Genomic DNA, 27,773 nt, shown 5'->3' with positions numbered 1-27,773 from the left:
TAAATCAGTTTTAAGTGGTTTTAAGCAGGTTTGCCAAGAGGCGCTTAGTCCTGCTTAGCTTCACTTAGCACTGCTTATTCCTACTTAATCCCATGCTAATTAAAAAAAAAGATAAGAAAAAAAGGGTGATAAGAAAATGGTGAAATGGGACTAAGCAGGGGGTAAAACATTATGAAAAGCAGCTAGGGATGTGCAGGATGGGTGTAGGAAAGGAGCATAAGTCTCCATTTCTTTTGCAGCAACAGCTGCAAATGATATGTACAATTTGGAATTTAGAACCTCACACCCCACAGGGGAAGGGTATGGGTGACATACATTTGTTGAGTAATTTGAGGATAAATTGGTTAATGTCAGTATACATGGGACCATATATATTGGGCAATATTTTTTTGCAGGACAGATGCCCTGTTTTATTTTTTTTAAAGTGAGAGTAGGATGTTGGGAATGGTTGTAGGTACATTTGGGAATGTAGGTTGGGTAGGAGAGGTTGCTTTTGCAGACAGACAAGAGAGCAGACAGGGGTGGTGTATGACACATGAGGTGGAGGCCCATGGGCCCCCAGAAGGAAACAGTGGGACTGAGGTCCCCACCCATGGGTAGTTACTACTGCCCCTTTATGGCCCCAAAGGTGACTGTGCTGGAGGTTGGACAACATGGGCAGACTGCTTCTCAAGGTGCACCAGTCTACTCTCTATCTGGCACAGGAGTACATCCAAGTCTTTCTGAATGACCCTGCGCACCATGACACAGAACTGCTTCTGGGTGACTGAGTCCTCTCTGCTCCCATGCCCAGGGAAGATGGGCCCTGTCCCCTGAGGCTGTCCCACCTAAGGGTGGTGCAGGGCCAGCAGAGGAGGCAGTTCTAGGTTGGTTCCCAGATGTGCTGGGGCCTGGTGCCACAGCCAGATGAGGTGGGACAGGCGGATCAACTGGGATGTGCTTTCATAAATGTGTTATGGTGTTGAGGTTTTTCAAAATGTATTGGTTAGTCATGAACAAAACATTTCAAAGTTAGTTATAACAGCATGCATGGATGTTTCAATTAACCCAGAACAATATCACTGAAACAATTGCATAGCAAACAGAACACATGCATAAATGGAATAACAGTCAGTATTGTAACAGCATATTGTAACAGCATGCTAGTTGAGACACTGTGATGGTGCAGGAGTTAGCGTTATTGCTTCACAACAAAAAGTTTGCCGGTTCGATTCTCAGCTGGAGTGCCTTCTGTGTGGAGTCTGCATATCCTCTCCATGGTCAGGTGATGCTTAAAGACATGCAGGTAGGTGAATGGGTGTGCCTTCTTTGAAGGTTGGGTGTAGTGGACCAGAGTTCCTCTATGGTGACCCCTAACCAGGAAAAGCCAAAATACAGTAGTAGTATTGTAACAGCATGCCAGTTACATTTATAGGTACAGGCCACCAACAATGGTATTTAAACAAGGTATGTTAATATGCAACCAATTAAATATATGAACAATAATAGAACACAAGTCTCAACATTAGCTTTTGAGAACATACCCGTAGTATATGAATAATAATTATTGATGCAGATAAGGGGTGGGGTGAGAGACAAAAGTCCATTAACAACTGTATAAGCTTATATTTTTTCACAACAGTACTGCTCAATACTCTACAGGTCTGCCCTCACTTTACATATACCTGTGGGTAGCTTCTGTAGCATGTACTTAACTGTTAACTTGTCAGTCTGGAATGGTATGGGGCAAACTGTGAGAACTCTAGGTACATGACTAGATGGGACTTATACATGTCAGGGTTACATATATGACTAACAAGGTGTACCCTGCACTGATGTTGTGTGAGTGTGCTACTGGCATACTTCAACTAGATTCATATCTGTGTCCAAGGTTATTGGCAACAGTGATTACTAGCCACGATAGCATGACACCTGAGAGACATTTATCGGGAAGAGTGCATGGTGTATGTACCTATCCTGCTTTAATTTGCAGGCATGGAGTTGGACACTGGAAAAGTTGTACACTGTTTATTAGTGTACTCTTCATACAGTGACTACAAACATTTCTTTACCTGTAAGACCTGTGGAGAAAATATCTGTTAACACTACCTAACTGTTTTTACAAATATTCAGGATTACTTGAGTGTAAGTAGAAACACATCTTAGTACCACTCCCAGAATTCCAACCATAGTATGTGTGAGCAAAAATGAGCAACATATCTATTTCTCATCACACTGAGCTACTGGGGAACTGCTGTCTATTGCTTGACTGATTTGTGCCGAATACTCACTTGGCTACACAGTTTGCCCTTTTATCTAAGTGGAGTGTTACAGAAGACTGTAGTGAGAATTGAACATACATGCCTGAGATTCATGCATGACAGATAGTTAGTGGACTGTGTATTAATACCTTGAAAGCAGGTGTACACATGTAACCCCTAGTAGATTTGAATATGTGTGATCTGTACAGACCATAGCAGGGTGCTGGGTTGCATACCTGACCCGTATAAATTTGGACATCATATATTTGCAGTCTCCAACTATTACACTCTCATACTTGCCTGCATCAGCAAAACCACATTCAGGACTAAATAGATCTTAAATGCAAAGGTTTACACAAGGTAATGCTGCAGAGGACACACTATAATACATTACACGTTGCTATTAAAGGTTCAGATCTTAGTGCAGAACATATTTCATATTTTATCTATATCTTGTTTTACAGCTCCACAATCTACAGTTTTGCATAAAAGCTGGTTATCAGACCAACCTTAGTTAATGCATGCTGTCATAGCCATATTTGTTGTGAAGCACCTGTACACATTCTATTTCTTCAACAACATACCAGATTAAACACAACATTTTGTGGTAATAATCTTTATTTGGGTAACATGACACAGTGCTTTATTACAGTTGAGATTCTGCATTCAGTAGTACTGCATATCCTGTAGTTGATGAATAATTGTCATTTATTACCTTTACAGTAGCCCTCATAGTGTAGTTTATTAGAAGGTTCATTCCTACACAACATTAGTTCAGTATTGCCTTTCTTTCATTAATAGTAGCTTGTTTGCTGCATTCATCTGTATCATACAGCATCTGGCATTAGTCACTTATATCAATATCGTTCTGACAAAATGTATTTATATAGTACACTCAGAACACACTATACCTACTGGCAATAAACAATGTACTTCTTATTTATTGCACTATGTACTGCAAGATAGATCTATACTCACCAGACTCTCACTGCAGCCTCGCCAGTCTGTCTGCATGGGCTTCCATGTTGCCAGCTCTCCCCTCTACAGCTGTAAGGGAAAAAACAACCATTATTCATACCTGTCTATCACATACTCATGTTAGAGTATTGTACAGCTATGGGTCAAATACTTACAATCTACTGGGGCATTCCCATCCCAAGCATCTTGGATCCATTGGGCAAGAGCACCCATCTTACTCTGCTTTAGGTCATCATAATGATGACCCACCTGCTCACCAGTTTGGGGGATTCCAGTGGCACTGGTGAGATCATGTGCCAGATGGTCCCAGGCCTCATATTTGTATTGGAAGCCCTGGTACTGGCTCAGCAGCAGTCTATCATCATGGTTTTGCACAAGGAGCCCAGCCATGACCCTGGACTCCAAAATGCCCCAACACTGTACCCAAATGCACACTCCCTCTCCAGCTCCAGACATAGCTCCTGCAATGATCAAACTACAACAGCTTCTGGCTCTATTCCTGCATGTGCAGTTTAAATAAAGCCATATTTTCACCCTTTGCCACCATTGGACCATTTTCAAAAATGTGAAGCACAACTCAGCAGTGTGCAAACCCGCTAAGCTGAATTGAGCAGTGCTTAAAGTGGAAAATGCCAAGCAGTGCTTAGCAATGTGCAAATCTGCTTAACTGGACTGAATGCTGTTTAGAATTAAACTTTTAAGCAATGCTCAAACTGGCTAAGCAGATCTAAGCTCTTTTAAGCGTTAATCAGTTTTTATTTTTAAAAAAATGTACAAATTGGACATTAATTACTCATTACTGACATATTATTATGTGCATATGTTTTACATTACATGACATCCCCCTATGTGCCTTGATTACATTACCTTGGGGTGTGATTGTACTGTATAAGACACTTTTGTTTACTTGGGGGATTTCACATCATATATCCACTGACACTGGAATTTTGGACCAGCTACACTACCCTGTTTAACAAATATCAATTACTACATCATTAAATAAATAAAAAAAAAATTACAATGCTTTCCCATATAAAAGCTGAATGACATGTCTTGGTATTCGAACCATGCAACTACTGCACATAAAGCTGGAACTATAACCACTAAGCTAACTCACCAGTGAAGGTTTCATCTATACATTTGTATATAGCTCTTACATGATGTTTAAGCACTGCTGAACAAAGGACCATGGTGCACAAACTCACTCAGCTATGCTTAAACTTCAAATATAAAAAAAAAAATCAATAAATAAATACAACCATTTTAAATATATATATATATATATATATATATATATATATATATATATATATATATATATATATCTCAATATATAAAAATATAAGCATGTCAGTTGCAGGGCAAGTACTCTTCATGAAAATCCATGGTAATGCAAAACCTGTCAGTCTATCAACTTTCTAAGTTTGTAAGAGCAATATTTATTTATTATAAATTTCTGGGCTTTTGCCCCACTTTTAGTAATGGCTTTGTCCAGACTTCTTGCTCCAAGAGGTTCAGAGGTTTGTGTCTGAGGACACTACTTTATTGTAAAGTGCCATACGGCAATTTCACAATGCAGGGAGTGTGTTGCAGTTCCTGTCACATACCCACTGCATTCCATTCCATTCACAGATCCTCTTTTCAGTGCTCTTTTCAGTGTCTGCAGACACCGAAGGGCTTTTAACGTGCTGTACGGCACTTTGACAATGCAGGGGTGTGTTACAGTTCCTGTCACATATCCCCTGCATTACATTCTATTCACAATCCTCTTTTCAGTGTCCATGGACACTAAAAAGATTGTAAAGTGCCATATGGCAGTTTGACAGTGCAGGGGGCATGTTACATATCTGCAAGCACTACTGCAACAGGGTCTATATCAGATAATCAAACTTTTAAAAGTTGAAATACCACATGGTCGAGACCATATGTTCGAACTCTTAAAAGTTTAAAAATCAAAAATAAATAAATAAACAAATAAAACAGAAAAAAAATACCTGAAAGCTTAAGCAGGGGGGCAAGCACCCTTGCACCCCCACACCCCCTGCTCTTTAAATATACCAACTCCTAAATCGCACTATAGTGCAGACAATGGAAAACTTTCATTGCCGCACTGTACGGGGATCTCCGTGGAAACGTTCAAACTATTAAAAGTTCGATCATATGGTGTTAACCATATGACGTTCCAACTTTCAAAAGTTCAACAACATGATAGGAACCCACTGCAAAACATCCCCTTGCACTAATTCAGTATCCATGTACACAGTTCCATCTCAGTAGCATGCCTTCATTAATATGTAAGGTGCACTGCCAAGAGGGAGATGTGGACATGGACACCATTCACTCCATGTAAGAACAACACTATTCCTACATGGAGTTTTTAAATCCCAGCCAGTATTTAAAATGTGTCAAATGAGCTATGTAGTAGATATTGTGCCAGCCATTCAGATGGTATCAATTTTCAGTTACTGGACAGAGATGATTCTTGTGACAAAAACTGAAAATATTTACATGTGGTATCTCTAAAAATGTATCCATCCATCCATCCATCCATCCATCCATCCATCCATCCATCCATCCATCAGACTTATCTGCTTATCTGTCTTGTGTTATTAAAAGAGACGGACTGTGAAGACACATATTTAGACATGTCCTTGCATTAAATGCAAAATAACAGGCCCTTCCTTGTTGTTATAAATATAGCGCACAGAGGTATACAAGAATTCTATACACTTTTAGTACACTACCATTCAGGGTTTTGCAGTTCAAACTTGGATTGTGGCCTTTAATTGTGTTGTAGTCAATTACTACACAGACATGGACATGTTGAAGATGGAAAAGAGCCTAAAAGTAAGGAAATGTAGTAATAAAAATTCTGACACTGAGTAGATCATCATTTATGTAGGAATCTGGTTCATTTTTCATTTCATGTCAGCTAAGTTGGAATGCCCATTAACGTTACTCTGCCTATAAAAAGCATTATGAGGCAGCAAGATCCCTTAGCAAAGATCATGGAAAAATGCATCCACAGACAAATGCAAGACCACCTAATCCAAAATAACTTACTTTCAAACTCCCGGCATGGTTTCAGACCTTCCCACAGCACTACTACTGCCCTCCTTTCCTTTACTGACTGTATTACCAAAAAACGTAACCTTAATATGCTATCCTCTGCACTGTTTATAGATCTGTGTAAGGCATTCAATATGGTAAATCACCAGATACTTATAAATATCCTCAAATCCCTGTCACTAGATGTACTAGCTATAAAATGGTTCCAGTCCTACTTAGATAACAGACAACAGGATGAACTTTGGCATAACATTCTATCTACCCATCTGCCTGTTAACATTGTTGTTCCTCAAGGGTCCATATTAGGACCTCTCTTGCTTTCTAGATTTACCAACAACCTTCACCAAGCAATCTCCCAAGCTACATGCATACAATATGCAGATGATTCCACACTTATATGCTCAGCCACATCTATATCTGAACTGCACTCCCTTACCCAAAAGGTGTTTAACACAGCTGAACAATGGTTTAAACAGCGCTGTCTCCTTCTGAACCCCCAAAAAACTAAACTCCTCCTTTTTACTTCTACTTGTAAGTCCCCCCCCCAATAGACTTCACAGTAACATCCAATAATGGTACTCTCATATCCTCCGATCCAGCTACCAAACTACTAGGTATCACCATAGATAACAACCTTAACTTCAACACCCATATTAACAATACTCTAAAATATGTTAATAGAAAACTAGGCTCTCTCTACAGGATCAAACCCTTCCTCTCTCCTGCAGCTAGAATAACTATTGCTCACACCCATCTAATTTCTACTTTCCTCAATGGCTCACCCATATATACTAATCTCTCTAAAAACAACCTTAATAAAATGGAAAACTCCTACAATAACATAGCCAGATTTGCTACAGGTAACCCTTTCAGAACCCACACTGTTTTAATCTAAAGCAGCTAGGATGGCTTGAATTACAAAATCAGCTTACATTTACACTTCACCAACTTACCATTGCCCATAAAACCCTTTACCAACCTACCAATACCCCTATACTATCTACCCTCATTACCCCCTATAACAATCTAAAGACCTTACGATCATCACATAAACTTCTTGTAAATATTTGTAAATCAAACAACAGGGCTGGGGACTCTCTTTTCTCTAATACTGTTGGAAAATACTGGAACCTTCTTCCTAACGAACTTTTCTCTCTTCCCTCTATATCACTCTTTAAAACCAAACTGAAACTTTTCCTCAGAACACACTGGTTGTGCCCCTGTACTAAACTTGACTGATCAACTAGCTCTTCTTACTTGGTTCAACCTACCCTCCTCTTCTCAGTAATCAGGTTCCTTTTCTTAATAACAACTTACCTTGTCCTATACTATTACTTACATCTTCAGAATCTCATTAAGGAAACTACTTTTACTAATATATTGTATAATTTCAGCTCCTACTTTTTCTTTATGACTACATGTATACTAATATTTTGTATAATTCAGCTGCCATCTTTTTCTTGATGAGGTATTGCAACTACATTTTGTATTGTACTAATTGTATCTGTATATTTTGCACTATGTTATGAACGAATGACCTCTTTGATTATTCTCTGTACTGCACTTGCAATGTTCATTGTATACATTCATTTTTATATATGTGATTTTGTTTGTTTCCTTGGAGCTTATCTCCCCGGGCCTCTACTGAAAATGGACATATATCCAGTTAGGCTAGCCTGGTCAACAAATGTAAAATAAAATGTAAAATAAAATAAAAACAAGTGCCTTAACCAGTATAAAGAAGTCACAGAATGAGAGGCCATTCTTAAAAAAAAACAAGTTTGAGTCTCAAATAAACATTTCATTCCATAATGACACATATCAACTCTCTATAGAATAGCTCTAATTAATAAGCCAATTGCTAAAGCCTTTTATTTTTATCCTTGTATGAAGGCATCATGCTTTGTGAAGGTAAGATTTGGCATATTAGTATTGCCAGTCAACATGTTTCTTTGCATATCCCTTAGAGTTGAGTTCCTCAATTCATTCACACTCACATGGGCTGCTATACATCTGTATTCATATTATTCTGGTGAGCGGATCCGAAGAGACCTTATGATGTTACAAATCATGGCCCTAAATAAACAACTGACAGCAATCCTATCTTTATTGGTCCATGAAAGTCACAGTGCCTGGCAATGGTGTCACCAATTACAAGGACACTTCTACGTGAGTTTGTGTAATTGGGATTACTAGATAGTTTACTGTGTACTACCTGGTGACCCTTAACTTTGGACTTAGTCCTGGCGTGTTTTCAGTTGTTCACAGAGACATGGACATCTTGATCCTAGGAGGCTTGGGAAGCAATTTCCTTGCAATATCAGTGTAGGTTAGTGTGGTATAATTGGCTTGTAGTGTAAGTCACACTAAGGGATGCTTGCAAGCGGAGCTGTTGGATGACAGGGATTCCCCCAAGGTAGTAAGATATTTGCACATATAACAGGGGTGGCTCGTGCTATAGGACTGCAGGACTGCAGCCCTCCCACCTTTAAAAAGAAATGAAAAAAAACCCCAAACATAAAATAAAAAAAAAAAACGAGTCCCAAACTCCTCGCACAGGTTTCTGGGTTGTAGGGCAAAGATGCCTTTCTCCCTTATCCAGACTGCCTGTTAGGCAGTCCGGATGAGGGAGAAAGGCATCTCTGCCTGCAACCTAGAAGTCTGTGCGGGCGACGACAAGTGCCCACAGGATGACTCTGGACTGCTTTGCCTGCAGGCTGGAGTGTCTCGCAGGGAAGGTTTAGTGATCAGACATCCGGAGGAAGCAGAGGATTTATCACAGCGTGGACAGAAGCAGTGGATTTTGGAAGCAGTATCGGGGAGAAGAATTTAATATCGAATATATGTACAAAGTAAGAGAAACTTTGAAATGAATAGTATTTTGTAGCTGTAATGATTTTTTAGTGTAGGATCCAAAAGGAGGGTTAAAGGTGAGGAGGCAGGGGGCTGCTGGACTGTCCACATTTTCATGATGTGGATGATGATGATATAGGGAGGAGGTTGTGTCTGTAGTTTGAAGGAATTGAAAAATTGTATGTATGCATTAAAAATAGTTGTTTTTGGGTGGGGGCTGAAAAACTCAGTTGTGTAAGCATTTCCAGATGTTGATATAATCCTGTATTTTGCAGTTGATTTGTAGAGGACTTGCTGGGATCTGAACTGGCATGGCTTAGAATCAAGCACGGGCAAGAACAGCCACTGTTATTGTAATGTTGTAAGGAAATGTATTTATAATGGTGGGGCTTCTCTGGTAAAATGCTGACTGGGCAAAAGAGAGGGAATTTAAAGAGCCCCCCCCCAGGCTGATTTGTTTTGATAGTAGCTGCTTTTGTGTGTACATACAGTTTAAACCTCTTGCCCTGTATATAACACTCTCTCCACAGCATGGGCTTCAGAAAAGGGCCTTTAGACCAGATCGCTCAATTGGTTATAAACTCTTGGTTGTCAAATAGGTAAATAGATTCTCTGAAAGATGAGATCACAGAACATCTTTATTTAGTGCTGATTGAAAAACAGTTTATACTTTCCAAAAAAGTAAAATGAATGTGTATTTATTTAAATGCCTCTCCCCAGTTTTAAAAATGTTAAAAGGATTTGAATCCATTTTATGAATGCAGTTCCTGAATTGTTATTTAAACAGTTTTTTTAAACATACAAGCATTGCAAAATTAAATACTTTAGTATAGTATGCATACTACGTAATGCAGCTTGCATAACTGCTTGCACATTTATTTTTGTGTTTACTAAAGCAGTTCTGAATTTTTTTTTTTTTAATAAGAAATTTGAGATCGCAGAACATATTTTTCCTTGACTTTTATCATCACATCTATTAGATTCTGGTACAACTTTGCTGTTTTGTGTTTTAATATTTGCTAATCAGCTGGACTTGTCCAGTTAACTTTTTCAGCAATGACCCAAGCCAAAATGGCAGCAACAACTTGCACTAGGTATACAACTGTGCAGCAGAAGGGAAATGACACATTTAGTAATACATTACAGTAAATTCCTGACTTTCTTAACAGAATAGCTCTGTTTAAAATAATGGTTTCATTTACAAAAGTTTACCACGATAGTTTTTATATGCATTATTTACAGCAGCCTTATTTACATTCTTTTCTGTCAGATTCGCACCTTTTTGACATACCACTCTGAGAACCAACACAGTGTGCTTCAATAAGGTGTGTGTGTGTGTGTGTGTGTGTGTGTGTGTGTGTGTGTGTGTGTGTGTGTGTGTGTGCGTGTGTGTAAAATGTGTGTGCACACACACACACACACACACACACACACACACACACACACACACACACACACACACACACACACACACACACTTAGTGGATTATTGAGGTTATCAGTGTTTACAACAAGAGGTTCTCCAGTTCAGTCCTCGGCTGGGGTGCCTTCTGTGCGGAGTCTGCATGTCCTCCCTGTGGTCGCGTGGGTTTCCTCCCACATCCCAAAGACATTCTGTAGGTGGACTGAACACTCTAAGTTGGCCATAGGCATGAGTGTGTGCATGTGTGTGTGCCTTCTATGGAAGGTTGGGCACCAGGCTGGCAACTCGATAGCATAAAACTCCACTGCCAATCATGAGCAGATAGGTGATTCACTGTGGTGACCCCTAACCGAGAAAAGCTGAAAGAAGAAGAAGAAGAATCGGGGAGAAGAATTTGGATTTACAATCGGTCGCGGACCATGTGAAGGTAATGATGTATGTGTGTGTATATGTATGTGTGTGTGATAGGGCTGTATCTGAACTGGAAAGGCCACTGCCAACGATAAACCCTATTTACAGCTGCTAACAGCAATGAATATATATTTCCCACTACTTTAGGGTGTTCAAAGCAAAAACACACAAGTGGAACAAATCAAATAGCACCTCCACAGCAGAAAGTAGAAGCTCACAAGAACTATACAAAAGTCCATACCTTAAAATTAATGCTTTAATCAAGCTGACTTAAAAACTGGATTCTTTAAAACAGTAGAGCAAAAGCTGATAAGTCCCTTCATATTAATATCAAGGGACTTTTTATCAGCTTTTGCTCTACTGTTCTATGTTCTGCCATGGAGGTATTGTTTGATTTGTTCCACTATTTACAGCTGCTGGTAACTTTTCCGAATCCCAGGCAAATTTATTTATTTATTTATTTATTTTACATTTGTTAACCGGGCTGGTCCAGCTGGATACATGTCCATTTTCAGTGGAGGCCCGAGGAGAAAAGCTCCGCTATCTACTACATGATAATTAACAGTAAATTTTCAAAATACATACCCTTGACTGGCAGTATGATACAGAATATTTAGGAGTAGGCATAGAAAAGCTCCGCTATCTACTACATGCTAATTAACAGTAAATTGTCAAATACATACACATATTCACTCATGACTGTCAGTAAGATACAGAATATTTAGGTATAGGCATGGAGAAATAGTACACAGTGTAAAGGATATACAAGCAAACACAGTACTTTGGACATTTGTATGAGATAGAAAGATGAAGGTAAAAGGGATAGTGCTATAGATAGAATAACATAATGGATAGAGTAATATAGTTAAAAGTTGATTATTAAAAAAAGGCAATGTGAAGTAGATTAGAGAAAAGTTGCAAGATAAAGAGGGCTTGTCTTAGTAGTATAGGTAATGTGAAATGCATAAAGTTGGAAAAAAGAAAGATATGTGCATAGGAGATGGGAGCCAAGATAATCAGCTTGGGTAGTCACAGGAGCAAAGCCAGTGGTTGGTTAGGTAGTGTTTTAGTTTATTTTAAATATAGAGATGGAGGTTTGGGATGTGAGGTTGGGAGGAAGTAGGTTCCATTTTTTACCAATTGAGTTGGAGAACATAGATTCTCCTGCAGTATTCCTTGATTGAGAGGTTTGAATTAGAATTTTGCTCGAAGAGCGAAGGTTTTTTAGGTTGTTATAGGGCTTGATAAGGGTGGAGAACATAGGAGTGTTGCCAGGGTGGTGCAGGGCTTTCTGAGCTATAGAGAGCTGATAGTATAGAATAAGGTGAGGTAGCTCTAGCCATCCAAGGTGGTGGAGGTTTTTGCAGTGGTGTGTTTTATATGGGGAGGATGTGGCAAATCTGGCAATGTTATTATAGGCTGATGTAAGTTTATTGATAATATTGATGTAAGTAGAAGCTCACAAGAACTATACAAAAGTCCATACCTTAAAATTAATGCTTTAATCAAGCTGACTTAAAAACTGGATTCTTTAAAACAGTAGAGCAAGAGCAAAAGCAAAGTTGTAATGTATGAGATAGTATGCATCTGGAAATGAAGTATGCGATATCCATTAACACTAATGCATGTTCATATTACAAAGCTGTACATGGTTAAGTAGCTAATGAAATATGTTGCCTTTAAGTCTTCTGAAAGAAATGTTTGGTAGGCATCATGTTTCTCTATTCCTTTATTTGCATTTTGTCTTTACTGCTTGTCCAGCACATTCGTTCTCTCTGTGAGAAAAACTTTATATGCGTAACACAGCTAATTATTTCATCCATTGAACTTATGAGGCCCTGGGGGTATGTTAATCTTCACTTTAGCTGGGAACAAACAAAACTGATACTTTGATGTTTTTCATTTTTACTGCTCTACTGACTGGTAACATTCACTTCGCTAGCTGAGAAATTTGAATAAACAATCACTATCAAATATTATTTCAAGACCTTGATACATGATGATACATTTTGCCTTTGTTTATTATAAAGTAAATTGATCATCTTGATAAGACATGAATTTAATGATAATGTTCCATGATTTGTGTTTTGGGTTAGTTGTTTTTAAAGTCAGACATCTGTGAATTCTTTGTATAGAGAAAGGCAGAACAGTTAAAACTATATTTGGCAATCATTTTGACAATGTTGAATAAGGTATGTTCCTTATGAGGTTTCACAGATAAAGTACATTCTAATTTTATTCATTTGAATTTGATGTAATTTTACTAAGCCATCAATTCACTTTATGAATATCAGTTTTGCTTTAAAATAAATTGCACCTGTGTTTCTTTTTTTTCAATAATCCGTCTTTTATTGTTTTTCTATTACATAACTACACACTATAAATATATACAATATATACATGATTGCTTCCAAAAGTTACATAAACATTATATATTAATACAAATTATTAAAAAAGAAATACAACATGAAAAAGTCAACAGTCTGTATTATTGTTACGATCTATGTCAAATCTAAGATTGAATCAGTCTTATAAATATGTGTCCTGAGTAATAGTGTTTAAGAACCTCTAGGCCAACACAATATTGAAGATTTGCTCCCATATTTTTATATTATTTATGCTTTTCTTATGGTCATTGATTAACAATTTATGCGCTAATATGTGTCTGATTGCTAATATTCTAAAATTTTCCCAAGATGTCTGAGTCGGGTTCAACCAGTTTGAAGCTATGTATAGTTTCATTAATAAACAAATATTCATGATTATGATCTTTTTTGATTTATCTAAGTTATCTGGAGGAATATGTAGGATCATAAATTCCCAAGAGAGTGTTGAATGCTGGTATCCCATTTTCTGTAATTGAAGTTTTAATGAATTCCAAAGTTTAAAAATGCATTTGCAACTCCAAAACATGTGAAACAAGTCAGCTGTCTGGTCTGTACAATATGGACATTTAGGCGAGTTCTTTGAGTCAAATTTATGAAGAATAAGACGGGTATAGTCGGCATTGTTAAATATCATGAATTGTGTGAATAGTAATTTCTGAAGGGACACAAACTTTAATGTTAGATTAAATGCTTCCAAGATCTTGCTGTCATCAACTAATATTAATTTTTCCCTCCAATAATTCAATAAGAGAATATGTTTATTATATTTCATCTCTTTTATCAGTTTATATGAAGTAGTTATATATTTTTTATCTTGTATCAGAGCTTCCCACAGACTACGACATATATTTAATTCCTCTTCATTAAAATCAAAGTTATTAAAATAATTTATAGCCAGATCTTTAAGTTGTCTCATGAGAATTAGATAGGAAATAGGAAGACTTTTCTCTTTTAAAATATCGTGAACTGATACCCCAAGAAAGGGGTAGAGATCCAATACAATTAAATCCTTTATTAGGGGGAATTTTTGTAAATCTAGCAACTTATTCCCAATTACTAAATTTGGGTTCTTGTGAAATGGTTGAAACACCATCATATATTTTAATAGGTTTAATGAGGTAAAAAGATTTTGAATTGAAGTTACATAACTTTTAATATGTTCCATTAAGTCATATTTACTGAGTGTTCCTCTATTCAGAAAGGGTAGAGCTTTACAGTTAATTCCCACTTTAGTTACATGTCTGTAGGTTAAGACCAGCCATTTTGGCGCCCATTTCAGACTGCATCTATCAAAGTGAATCACCCTTAAGATCCTGTTGTCATTAATTATCAAGTAATAAGTTTCAAAATCTGGTAAATCTAAACCTCCTCTATTCTTTGGAGCCATCAGTTTCTCATATGTTATCCTCGTTTTCCTAGGTTCCCAAAGAAATCTCCCTAGTCCTATATGAAGCTGTTTAAAAAATTTCCTCGTGATTCTAAGTTGTGTAGCTCTAAGTATATATAATATTCTGGGAAGAACATTCATTTTGATAATTGCAGTTCTTGCCATCATTGGTAGTTTCAATTTACTCCATCTTTTCAAATCCAATGTTATCTGATCCCAAGTTGACTTAACATTGTTTATAAAAAAATCTTTATTATCAGTTGAAAATACAATACCCAGATATTTTGTTTTTTCTTCCGTCAATGCTTGTCCTATCAATGGCAGCAATGAAAAAGGTGTAGGAGTCTTTAATGGGAATATTTTGGATTTCTTAAAATTCAGTTTATAATTAGAGATTTTCTCAAAGTCTTCTATTGCTTTTAATATTTTCTCGGTGTCTGACACTGGTGTGGTACAATATATATTTAAATCGTCTGCGAAAGCAGCCATATTTATTTTCATACCATATAGTGTTGGAGGATTGTAAAAAACATTTTGTTTAATGTGTAAAAATAATGGTTCCAAATAAAGATTAAACAAAATAGGAGATAATGGGCACCCTTGTCGGGTACCATTTTTAATTTGTATTCTTTTAGAGCATTCTTGATTGATAAATATATTTGTATATGCGTTATTATATATTTTCCTTAATGTTAGAATGAAATCCGAAGGTATATTAAAGTATGATAACATATCAAATAGGTATACCAAGTTAACTCTGTCAAATGCTTTCTGTGCGTCAATTATGAGTGCATAAATATTGAGATTTTTGTACTTGGCATATGAAATTAATGCGTTAATGTATTATCAGTGGTCTGTCTCCCATCCATAAATCCCGCCTGTTCCTCTGATATTAATAAATTTGTGACCTTTTTCAGTCTATTTGCCAGGATGGATGTCATAATTTTCATGTCTATGTTCAATAGTGAAATGGGTCTGTAATTATCTGGGTTTTTAGCGTCACTTTTTTCTTTCAGTATCAAAATAATCTTAGAAGCATTAAAGTGACGATCATTGATTTTATTTTGAATTATATAATTAAATGTCTGTGAAAGTATTTTACTCAGAATCTCATTCAAAGTTCTATAAAATTCAGAGGTCAATCCATCCGGGCCTGGGGCTTTATGTGGTCTCAGCTTTTTAATTATCTCTGCTACCTCCTCTGCTGAAATTGGTTTAATTAAATCCCTATGGGACTCATTATCAATATTCGGGAATATGATCTTCTGCAAGAAATCTTTCCTAACTTTATCTGGTAAAATTGTCTGCTGATCACCATATACCTGATTAAATATTTTTTCAAAAGTATTCATGATATCTGCCTTATTAGTATATGTTCTATTATTATAGTTTATTTCTGATATTAATAATGTTGATTTTGCTTGGTTAATAATGCGTGCTAATGCTTTTGAGAGAGTCTGAATATGATTTGCGTATTTCACTAAATTTCTCTGTTCATAAAATGACAGTTTACTATTGTGTAGTAAAAACAGTTCTTTTTGACACTTTAATAAGTCTATTTCTGTTTGTTTATTATAGTTCCTCATTAACTCCTGGTCTAGTGACTTAATTTTGGCTTCCAAGTCTAATAGTTCCTTATTTTGCATTTTTTTATAGTAAGTAGATTTCTGAAGAAAAATCTCTCTTATTTGGGCTTTGGTTGTAGCCCATTCTATATCAACTGGATGTCTGTTTTTAAGAAAGTTATGAAGTAACTGTTCAAGTGTCTCTTTAGCTTCTTTCAATATGTCCTCTTTCCTTAGTAAATATGGATTTAAAGACCAATTGCATCCTCGAAGTCTCCTATTACTCATATTATTATTGTTTAGTGTTAGTGTGATCTTTGAGTGGTCCGATAATTGTCTGGCTTGGGTAGAAACACATGGGTCAGCAGATATCAATACTTCCGAAATCAAAAAAAAAATCAATTCTCGACCACATTTTATGGCAGCTTGAGTAAAAAGTAAAATTCTCTGCTTTCTTTTGTGTGTGTGTATGCATAAATGGGTCGTATAGTTTAAAATCAGTTTTAAATTCATTCAATGCTATCATTACCTGTTTATTAAAAGCTTTGGATGAACCAAATTTGTCTAACTTGGGATCTTGATACGAATTCCAGTCACCTCCTATTAATATATAACAGTTATTATATTGTTGTAAAATGGAGTAAAGTGAAGTTATAAAATGGTACTGATTAGTAGAGGGGGCATATATATTCATGAGTAATATAGGTTTATCATAGAACTTAGATATCAGAACCACTAAACACCACCTTCCCTCGTTATCCATTTTGACATCTAATATTTTTTCTTGGTATCGGTTTTTAATTATAATTGCCACTCCTGCACTGTCCGTTGTCCCTTCCACCGCCACTATCTCCCTAATCCATTTCTTATTCTTCAGTATATCCCACTGATCATTAGTCAAATGAGTTTCCTGCAATAAAATAAAGTCTGCTTTTGATTGGAAAAACAAATGTAAAAATAGCTTCCTTTTTTTCATGTTCTGGAGTCCTTTAACATTCCAAGATTCTATTATCCACATCTGTAGCTCTTCAAAAATGTAGTCCTATTCCTACTATTGAGAGACAACCTTAGATTACAGTGTATTAACATACCATAGATTATCTGGAAGCAAATCTGACATCCCATCCCTACCCAGTGCTTATCCACTATTCCTCTGGACCAGGATGTACATAGGTTTTTCACATCCTTTGAATATCTCTGTTTATCTAAATTTCTAGCTCTACAAATTAACCCAAAAACCTTATGCAAAAAACCTACAACCACTATCTCTAAATCTACAAAGCTTAATCCAAACATTCCCTAATAAACATTACTAATTACCTAACTACAGTTCTGGACATACTTAATATAGTCAAACACATTTACTAATTGTTGTGTGAAAATCCAGTTTAACTAATAGCTCACAATATTAATACTCAGCAATGAGAATAATACATTTTAACTTCTTGTCATATGCACTATTAATTATTAATTCCAGAGAAAGGAAACAGTTGTTAAACATAACAATACAGTCCTAAGGTTATTTTTGTTTAAATGTTCTAACTGTTTTAGGTAATTGCCCTTCTCCAAAGGTAACATTCTGCTAAAACTTGTAACATACTCTAAGTAACAATAACAACTGTACTACACAAAGCATTTGACTAACTAATTGTATCCCTATAAAATATATTTAAAAATACTAAAGAGAAGGACAACCTAAACATTTCAAGTTCACAGTCTTTCATAACATTTATTATACTAACATCATCCTGTTATTTTATTGAACAGAGCATACACATACATTTTCCTAATTAAAAGTGAAAGAATAAAAGAAAAAAAAACCCTATCTAGGAAGAAAAAAAAAAAAGAAATAGAGACATAATTACCAGATTCTATCACTATACAATGCAATACCCTTCTATTTTAACCAACCCATTACAATAGCATTTCCTACCTGTACAGCTGTACATTTCCTTATACCATACAGAAGCCATTTACCCTCCAAATAAGTCCAGGAAGCTTCGTTTTTAATTCCAAACAGTTTCTACAGCTTCTCTATAGTCCTTCCTGCTTGCTGAGCTTGTTTTCTTCATTTCGAATTCGCGATGGGGGAACCATTTCGCGGACAGACCTCCTGGATGCGCTATGTTGAAATCAGTCCCCCTGCATCCTCCAAAGGACTTCCTGTTACCTCGTGGCTTGTTTACACTTGTAGGAGCCATAAATCTTTGGAAAAACATCGTGGACATGCTGGAATTTTGAGATAAGGATGTAATCACGAGTTTCCCAGGGCCTGGTAGAAAAAAAAGAACAAACAAAGAGTTATAAAGCCTCGGATTGTCGTAGTTATAGAGTCCCAGTCTGTCTGATGCTGAAAGAAGACCGGGATGCTTTGATCAAACTTCTGAAGGTGGCAGCGCTTTGAAAAGCTTCAAAAAGGTAGGTTTTGCTTCTTTTTTAGTGTTTATTGAATATTTAATACCATCCACTGTGAAAATTAAAGTATTTGGATACTTCATTTGAAATCTGATGTTTTTTTCAATCAAAAACTTGCAATATGGAGCTAGCATTTGCCTGGATTGTCTTATTTGTATTGGTAAGTCCTGTGTCATGGAAATTTTGTTATTTTGCCAGATGATAGATCCACCATTCTTTTTAATAGTTAGCAGTATTTTGCTAGCATCTTGATAATTCAGAATTTTGATGTAGATTGGTCTAGGTGCATTTGAAGCAAATGATTCTCTGATATCTCTATGTGCTCTTTCTATAACAATCTGTTTAACACTATCAGAGTCCTTGAACAGTGTTTTGAGTATTTGCATTATGGTAGCATTCAGATCATTGTACTGAATTGTTTCTGGAATTCCTCTGATTATTATATTATTCCATCTGGATCTTGCTTCCAGGTCTAAAATTTTATTTTGCATGGTTTGGATGTCTGCATCATGAGAGTCTGTTTTTTTCATAAGCATAATTATTTTATCCTCACTTTCAGCTATTCTGATTTCTGATTTATCCATCCTTTCCAAAATCTGATTACATGTGGCACTAAACGTAAGCATTTGTGTTGATAAATCTTTTAAGGCTTCTTGAATAGGTAACAGTGCTGATTTAATTTCCTCCATGCAGACCGGTTGGTCTGGTTTGTTTGTTATTCCTGATTTTACAATCTCCCTTTGTGTAACTGTTTTCTGTGTTTTAAAAAAAGCTTCTTTTTCCGGAGATTACAAGGCAGATAGTTTAGTTTTAGAAGTTGTGATTTCCATAGTTTTGTCTTCTTTTGACATTTTGATACACTGTAAATGTATTTATACCAGATGTAAGGTTTCAGCTGAGAGATATGTATTTCCTTTGTTTGTTGCTCTGTTCAGAGTCAGCACCATCAATTCCAATCCTACTGTTAAAAAATATTTTTTCTCTATGTTTCCTTCTCAGAAGCAAAGATAGATGTTAGTACTTTAGTTATTGCTGCCAGTTAGCATATAAAATCTTGTGATATATCCACAGGGTTGATTTTTGTTTCTGATATCTGGAGAGCTGTAGTTTTGCAGTGTTTAAAGAACGGCGGCCATCTTTGAATCGCACCTGTGTTTCTTGATTTCTTTCTATAGTTTATAGGCAGTTCTCGGTCTGCAAATTTCTTCAAGTAACTAGTAATCAAATTGGTTCCTGCTGAGTAGAAGTTGTTAGTAAAACTCTATGACCTGTAAAAACAACTACTGCATTACAAAAGGTGTCATTTGTTTATTTGGTGATGGCTGTTTTCCCTGTTGATTGTTCTTTCTTAATCTCAGACACAATGCTATTAACTTCCGAATGTTCAGCTTCTAAATTCCTTAATCATTTATTATAATTCATTGTTTACAAGGATCTACACTCAGTTTTGCAATTTTCTTTCTCTCAGGAATGTGATTTTCTGTAGTGGTTGCTACACAACACATATATTTCATATATTTAATATTGCTGCACTGGTCTTAAGAGAACACCAATATTCTGACATTACAACATTTTATCATTATTAGATCGACCATTGGCAACAACATATGATGCCATTGTGTCTTATAAAATACATAATTTATGGGTGCAACATTGCATTGTCAGTCATAAGCAAGTAGCACTGTTATAATATAGCACAATTTCATGTATTACACAGATTTTAAACAACAAGCAAAGAGTTAGTGCTGGAACATCAGTTTTGGCTTTGTAAAAGGCAGATCATGCCTGTTCATCCTGGCTAATTTCTTTGAAAGGATTATTGAGGGCATACAATCCATACTGCTTATCTTATGATAAGATTATTGGCACACTATCCCAAGTGAACATAAATACATACATTGTTCACTGGATTTCTAGTTGAATGTCTGGCAGAACCCATACTGTTAAAGTTGGGGGGAGGTTATTTTCTGTAGACAGAAAAATGTTACTGGTAATGTCCCACAAGGTTCTGCCTTGGGTGCCATTCTCTTTGATGAATACTTCTGTGACATAAACACTGATAGCAAGGGACTTTGGCTAACCAACAAATTGTCCAACAAGGGCTGGACCAAACAAAAGCTTGGTGCATTATTAATTATGGGTTTCCACTTATAACCAAGAAATGTAGAATAGCTTCCTTTGGTAAATCCAGCATCACTACTGATTACCATGTAAATAACTTTCCACTTAAATTTGACACAGTCACGAGGGACTTGGGTATGTATGTTCGTGACTACCATGTCTCTGTGCTGATTAGAAAATCCTTCTACTTTGCCCAGCATATACTTTGTGGTATCTCCTCAAGGTCCAAAGAAGTTATAGTTCCACTTTATTCCTCCCTTATTATGGCCATCATTGAATATAATACCCCCTTTGATATGTACCTCACCAGGCACAAAAAGCAGCTTGAGAAACCTCAGCATTTTCTTACCAAAATTATCTCGGGTCTTAGTTTCCTTAGTCAATCTGATAGACTAAAGGCTCTGTAGCTCCACCCAGTGTCATGCTGGCTGTTGAGGGATTATCTCAATTTAGCTCCCCTGCTATGAATGATGCAGCACTCTTTCAATTCCTTCATCTAAATAAAACAAGTGGTAAATGAAACACCTGTTTGGGAGACCTAAGCCTGCACTATCATATCAAGAAGAACAGATGGCATGGCAGATACCTAATGCAATGTATTCCCCGTTTCTGACACACTTCCCTTACCTGATCAAGCAGAGTACTTCTGTTGCAGCCGTTAAAACCAGTCTGGATGACGACATGGATGACCACAAATTTTCACCTTGAATATCTGAAGAAAATTAACATAATGAGGGGCACTGCTGGTTACCCATGAGTACTCAGTGATGTGACTGAGCTTCTTGATGGTCTACTTTAGCCATAAGCTTAGTACAAACCTATGAACCTATGAATGCAGCTTTTCTGAGTGGGAAGAGGAAGGGTATAGTAATTACAGGAAAAAATGTCATTAGAAAGAAGGGTCTGGTCATGAGGTCCTGCAAAAGAAGGTTAGCACTACTGGAAAAGCATATAGTAACTTCTAAAAGTCAGGCTGGTCATGAAATGCCATATATCATAATGTGACAATAATGCCCTTAGTAAAGTATATAGGTTCAAATCATTAAATGTATGCAGCTAATGTTAATAGTTTAATACTGTACATTAGCAGTAGCTAAAAAAAAATATATATATATATATCTAGAGTTCAGCAGCCAGCATCCCCATTTCATGAAAAAGAATATTGTAAAAGGACAATTCATCCGGTTATCCAGACTCATTTTTAGGGACGAGGTTTTCATCAAGGAAGATTTTTACCTCAGAAACTTGTTCCTAGAAAGAAAATACCCAGAGTATCTAGTGGACAACCTGTTCCAAGAGATCATACAGCACAGACACTCCAGGTACCCACCAATCCTGGAAAAGGGATTCACAGCAAGGGCACAGAACGGACCGAACAAAAAGGACTGGGTGTCAAGTTTCCCCCTTCCAATTTCCACCAACATGTTTGGAATCAGAGGGGTCCTCACCAACAATTGGGACATCTTGGGAGGAGAAAAAGGTCTGACAAAGTTACTTGGGACATCCCCAAACTTCTGTTTCAAACGAACCTCTTCTTTTGGTGGTGCGTTCGAGAGGAATAAAAGCCCATCCCCACAGAGCGAAGTATCGACAGAACCTGGAATGTCTGACTGCGGCAAGTGTGTTGCCTGTGTATACATATGAAAAAACAACAACGTCACCTTCCCGCACTGCAACAGAACTGTCAGTCTACATGACCACTATGACTGCAACACAAAAAATGTAGTCTACTGTGCTTTCTGCGAACACTGTGGGAATTTCTGTATCGGCAAAACAAACAGGAAGCTGAGTAGCCGTATTAAAGTACACACTGCAGCAATACACAAACAGGACAGTTTGAATGCCTTGGCTAAACATAGTGATATTTGCCCAAACTTCACAGGATTCAAATTCACAGTGCTGGAAAAAATAACAGAATTTGTAGGGGACATGGACACATTCCTGCAAGTCCGGGAATTAAAATGGCAGATAGAACTGAGAGCTGATGTCTATCCAGGTCTCAACGAGACACTAAACATTAAATGTGCACTTAAATGGTATAGAGATTGAAATGTGATAGGGTTTGAAGAACTGTGCCAGAGGGTTTGAAGAATTGTGCAAGTAGATTTAATGTGTTTATGGATTTACAACTGTGCAAGTGAATATAATGTGTTTCCACTCTCTCTGACTTTTGACTCCCCCATACCCTCTACACACATGCTCCCAATCACCAGGCTAGCCCCCACTGACTGCACCAACTATACCCCCCCGGTCTCACTATTTCACGCAGCCATTCAAGGGGTGATACCATCCAAACCAGCCCACAGCTGGTACCAACCGCACTGACAGTCTTCTAGGACACTCTGTCATTCATATGCTCCTTGTCATGGGTGGCCCCCTACCAGCCCCCCCTCAACTCCACACCGCATTCCTCCCACTCCCCCATCAGGTGGCATACCCACACATTACTCTACACACACACTGATACCAAAGCATAGTAGGACTCTCTACCTGACACCTCCACCTTCCTCCGTTCCCTTCTTTACTTACCTTTGGAGGCAAAGACTCATAAGTTACGTGTTTGAGTCATCACAGCATGACTGTCATCCTTTCCGGTCCCCCCCCCCCCCCCCAAAATTTTTTCTTTTTTTTTTTTTGCACACAATCCCTTTTTGCACACAGTCCCTTTTTGCACACAATCCCATTTTTGCACACGATCCCTTTTTGCACACAATCCCTTTTAGTATGCACACGGCACCACAAGGCTATTACTGTCTGACTAATTTACCTTATGTAACTGCGATTGTAATGTTAATGAAAATGCACACAGCACCCTGCTTGTTCACACTTTAATATTGGAAAGGAACTGTTGTTAATTTAAATGGCCTGCTAGAACTAATGTATATAAAGGAAGTGAAAATGGTTGCTCATACTTATGAAACATGTCTTTCTGAAGAAGTCTTGATAATAAATAAGACGAAAGCGCTAAAGTTCTACAAGAGTTGTTGGTGTGATTTACTAATTTTTTTTTTTTGAATGCCTTTATTGTCATGAAGTTCAGTTCTTAGTTAAAATTTCTTCTCTTCGTTCAATTTTTTTGAGTGCGGTTAATTTTATATATATATATATATATATATATATATATATATATATATATATATATATATATATATATATATATATATATACATATATATATATATATATATATAGATATATATATATATATATATAGATATATATATAAATAGTGGAACCTAGTCGGACATTCCCGGTCAACAAATGTTAAATAAATAAAAAAAAAAATATATATATATATATATATATATATATATATATATATATATATATATATTTAGGTTGATTTGCATCACTTTGTGTTTATCTACTAGTACTATTTTCTCAAGTGTGTTAGGTCAACAGTGCTGTTTTTTGTTTTTATGCTGTCTTGGTTTGCATCTATATTCCTTGCGCCCATGGTAAGAATGACCAGTATCAATTATTTTCCTATAGAAGAGGACTCGTCTTGCAACTAGTTATCTCTAATGTTCTAAGGGATTTACCAGATCAGTTTTGGATGGAGTTTTAGGAAGCAATAAATACACCTCATTTATTTTGTAAACAAATATTTAGCATGACATCTATGGTGTCCCATGTCATAACTGTCTTAAAATTTGATTTTATTCAATTAGTATAAAACTGTCTTTCATAAAAGTTATGCAACAAGACTGCTGACTGCCATGTGTAGAGGGTCATAGGAAAAATATTGAGAAAATCTGTGCCAAAATATTTATAATCATAAATTGGTGAGACTACCTTTTAATTTGCTGACCCTTTTCCTTATAATGTTGGTAATTTCAGGTATATTGACCTATGAATTACCACATAACCAATATTTTAAATACCTTCTTGAATACAATGTTTTGTATTCAAGAATCAGGCTAAAATGAGCTTGTGATACCCCAAAATGTATATTCACTGACTGCAGAATCACGGCTGGGATTCAGAAAACGTTGTCACATTGGGGTGACCGAATTTGCTTGACTAGTAACATTGTACAGGTTTTTTTTATTATTTATTTTACATTTGTTTAGTGGCAGTGGCCTACTGAGCCAAAAGAAAAGGCATGTTTTCAGAGGAGGCCTGGAGAGAAAAGCTCCAAGTTACATTTTAAACAGTGATTATCATAGAAAAAATACAACAATCAGTGTAGTACATGGTGATACAATTGAGCTGAAATGAAAGGAGGCAAAAATAAAAACATCCACAGTAATACAACAGGCTGCCTACAATTCAGAAGCAGAGTTACCACTAGCAGATAATGCAGAGCAGCACTACTGGTCGACTGCATTTAACGATTCATAGATACCAGTGATATTCTGGGCTGGTGCTGTGTGGACAGGGAGATCATACAAGATGATGGGGATATGAGTCTGCCTTGTCTACAGTCCCATGGGAGTTGTAGACTACCTATCCCAGTAGACTACCTATGCTAGTGGACAACAACGTATGTGTGGTTTTACTTATATTGGCTACAGGGACCTTTCAGTGACCTACTGGGAACCAGTGGGGGTATCTCAGGCATTTGCATCAAGAATACTCTATCAGTTTCTCATTGTCATGCTTCTTCATGTGGGTAAGCATATGTGTTTTTTTTTACATACAACAGAGGAGAGGAGGAACACTATGTAAGACTTCTATGACATAGCCCATTTCCCTGAGGTACTGGGGACCACTGACTGCATCCACATTAAAATAAAGACTGGTCCTGAGGAACTGAAAAGGAGGTACATAAACCACAAAATATATCACTCTATCAATTGCTAAGTGATCTGTAGGGTATGATCTGCAATGCAGTCAGCCAGAGACATTTCAAGTTGTGATATACTTGTTGCACCCCACTCCCCCATGTAGTGACTCTAGATGTGTCCAAGCATGGCAAGGAGCAGTTATGCAGTGTAAGTGTGCAGAGTACCCCCCCCCTCCATCCAAGGTAGACGCAAGTACTACAGTGGCTTTTCATCTATCTTGCTTGATTTTGCAGAATGTTCTAGTTTCTGTCATATTTTTATACTGTTGATTACGCTTCTTATTATTCAGAAAGTGCCTGTTGCTCTATGTTTAAGTAGCAATGATTTCATGACCATCAAGTAAGCTTGTCTGAGATTGTAAGATGCAAGTAAGATTTAATAAACATACTTTTAAAGAATTACCAACATTGAAAGCCTTTTTGTTGTTGCCATGCAGAGAATACTTACATAACTAGATAACATATAAGCCTTGGGTACTGAAATGCATATGACAGTATTTGTAATAAAGGACAGGATTATAGTATTTTAAGAAGCTCATTACCTTTGTTGGAGCATTGCAGTCATCGATGCAGGCTTTACCCATAAACTAAACAGAATGCCAATCTATCATGTGTGGTCCATAACCTGTGCAGTAATCCTTTAAGCAATTTATCTTGAACTTGTTTCTTGTTTGCTGTTCATTTTTTACTTTGATCATGTTTTCCCCATGAAACATGTAGATAGTTGTCAGGCAGCAGGTCTTTTTCGGATAAGAAACATTTTTACAAGTAGGGGGTATCATTGCTACTTTCAGCATGTTACTTGGTACTTGTTATAAAGATGAATATAAATTATAATTAGAACTGCAGTGCAAGGAGAAGTGGTTTGAGATGAGTGCTGCTTGTTTTTCTTGTACTTGATTTTGACTGGCATTCCAGTCTTCTTCTTCTTCTTCTTTCAGCTTTTTCCCAGTTAGGGGTCGCCACAGTGGATCACCTGTCTGCATGATTGGCAGTGGAGTTTTACAGTGTCGAGTTGCCAGCCCGGCGCCCAACCTTCCACAGAAGGCACACACATGCACACACTCACACCTAGGGCCAATTTAGAGAGTCCAATCTACCTACATCATGTCTTTGGGGTGTGGGAGGAAACCGAAGCACCCAGAGGAAACCCACGCGACCACAGGGAGACCATGCAGACTCCACAGAGAAGACACCCCAGCTGGGAATCGAACCGGAGAACCTCTTGCTGTGAGGTGGCAATGCTAACCACTGCAGACTGGCATTCCAGTAATGTATTTAAAAAGTAATTTCATTTTTCATGCCTCACAACCTTTTTGTTTCCATCTAGATATTAAGTAAGCTGTCATGCAGCCAATGCATTGAAATATTTTTTTTCTTCTACACTTCATTTTTGTCTTGATTGGACTCTCATAATGATGGTTTGGCACCCAGGGCAGCGTATTTAATTAAAGTTCCAGTTTTGTGGTTTTGAACATAGCCCCTCCCCTTTCTAGTTGGCCACACCCCTTCCCATTGACCCCACCCATGCCGCTGTCTCCTGCAGCCCCCCTTCAATTTGAAGTCACCAGCTGCCACTGACATATAACAATATAAGTTAAGTGTATCAAAGAGGAGGAGCTCATTATCTGTGAGCTTGTGGTGGGTCCTACACTGCCTAACAATACTTATACCATGCAGTATGAGTATGGCAATGGAGATAATAAAATGAATTGGTGTTAGAGTCAAGTGGTCCAATATTATGAGCAATACTATTGGTTAGTTAAGTCATTAGGGTCAAGTGGTCCAATATTATGAGAAATACTATTGGTTAGTTAAGTCATTAGGGTCATGTGGGTCCAATATTATGAGCAATACTATTGATTAGTTAAGACATTAGAGTAGGGCAGTCATGGTGGTGCAGCGGTTAGCATTATCACCTCACAACAAGAGGTTCTCAGGTTCAATCCTCAGCTGGGGTGCCTTCTGTGTGGAGTTTGCATGTCCTCTCCGTGGTCACGTGGGTTTTCTCCAGGTGTTCCGGTTTCCTCCCACATCCCAAAGACATGCTGTAGATGGATTGGACTCTCTAAGTTGACCCTAGGCGTGAGTGCATGCATGTGTGTGCCTTCCATAGAAGGTTGGGTGCCAGGCTG

The 27,773-nt window shown here is 37.2% G+C and overlaps 1 protein-coding gene across 1 annotated transcript in view; it reads left to right on the top strand.

Moving 5' to 3' along the window:
- Nucleotides 1-27,773, top strand: part of LOC122808667 (C-type lectin domain family 4 member E-like) — a 431,913-nt gene that overhangs the window by 255,004 nt on the left and 149,136 nt on the right. The window lies entirely within an intron of this gene.

The sequence above is a fragment of the Protopterus annectens genome, chromosome 8.part0, assembly GCF_019279795.1.
Source record: "Protopterus annectens isolate FY-2018-M chromosome 8.part0, PAN1.0, whole genome shotgun sequence".
NCBI classification, from domain to species: Eukaryota; Metazoa; Chordata; order Ceratodontiformes; family Protopteridae; genus Protopterus; species Protopterus annectens.
This window is presented reverse-complemented; position numbering and strand designations above follow the sequence as displayed.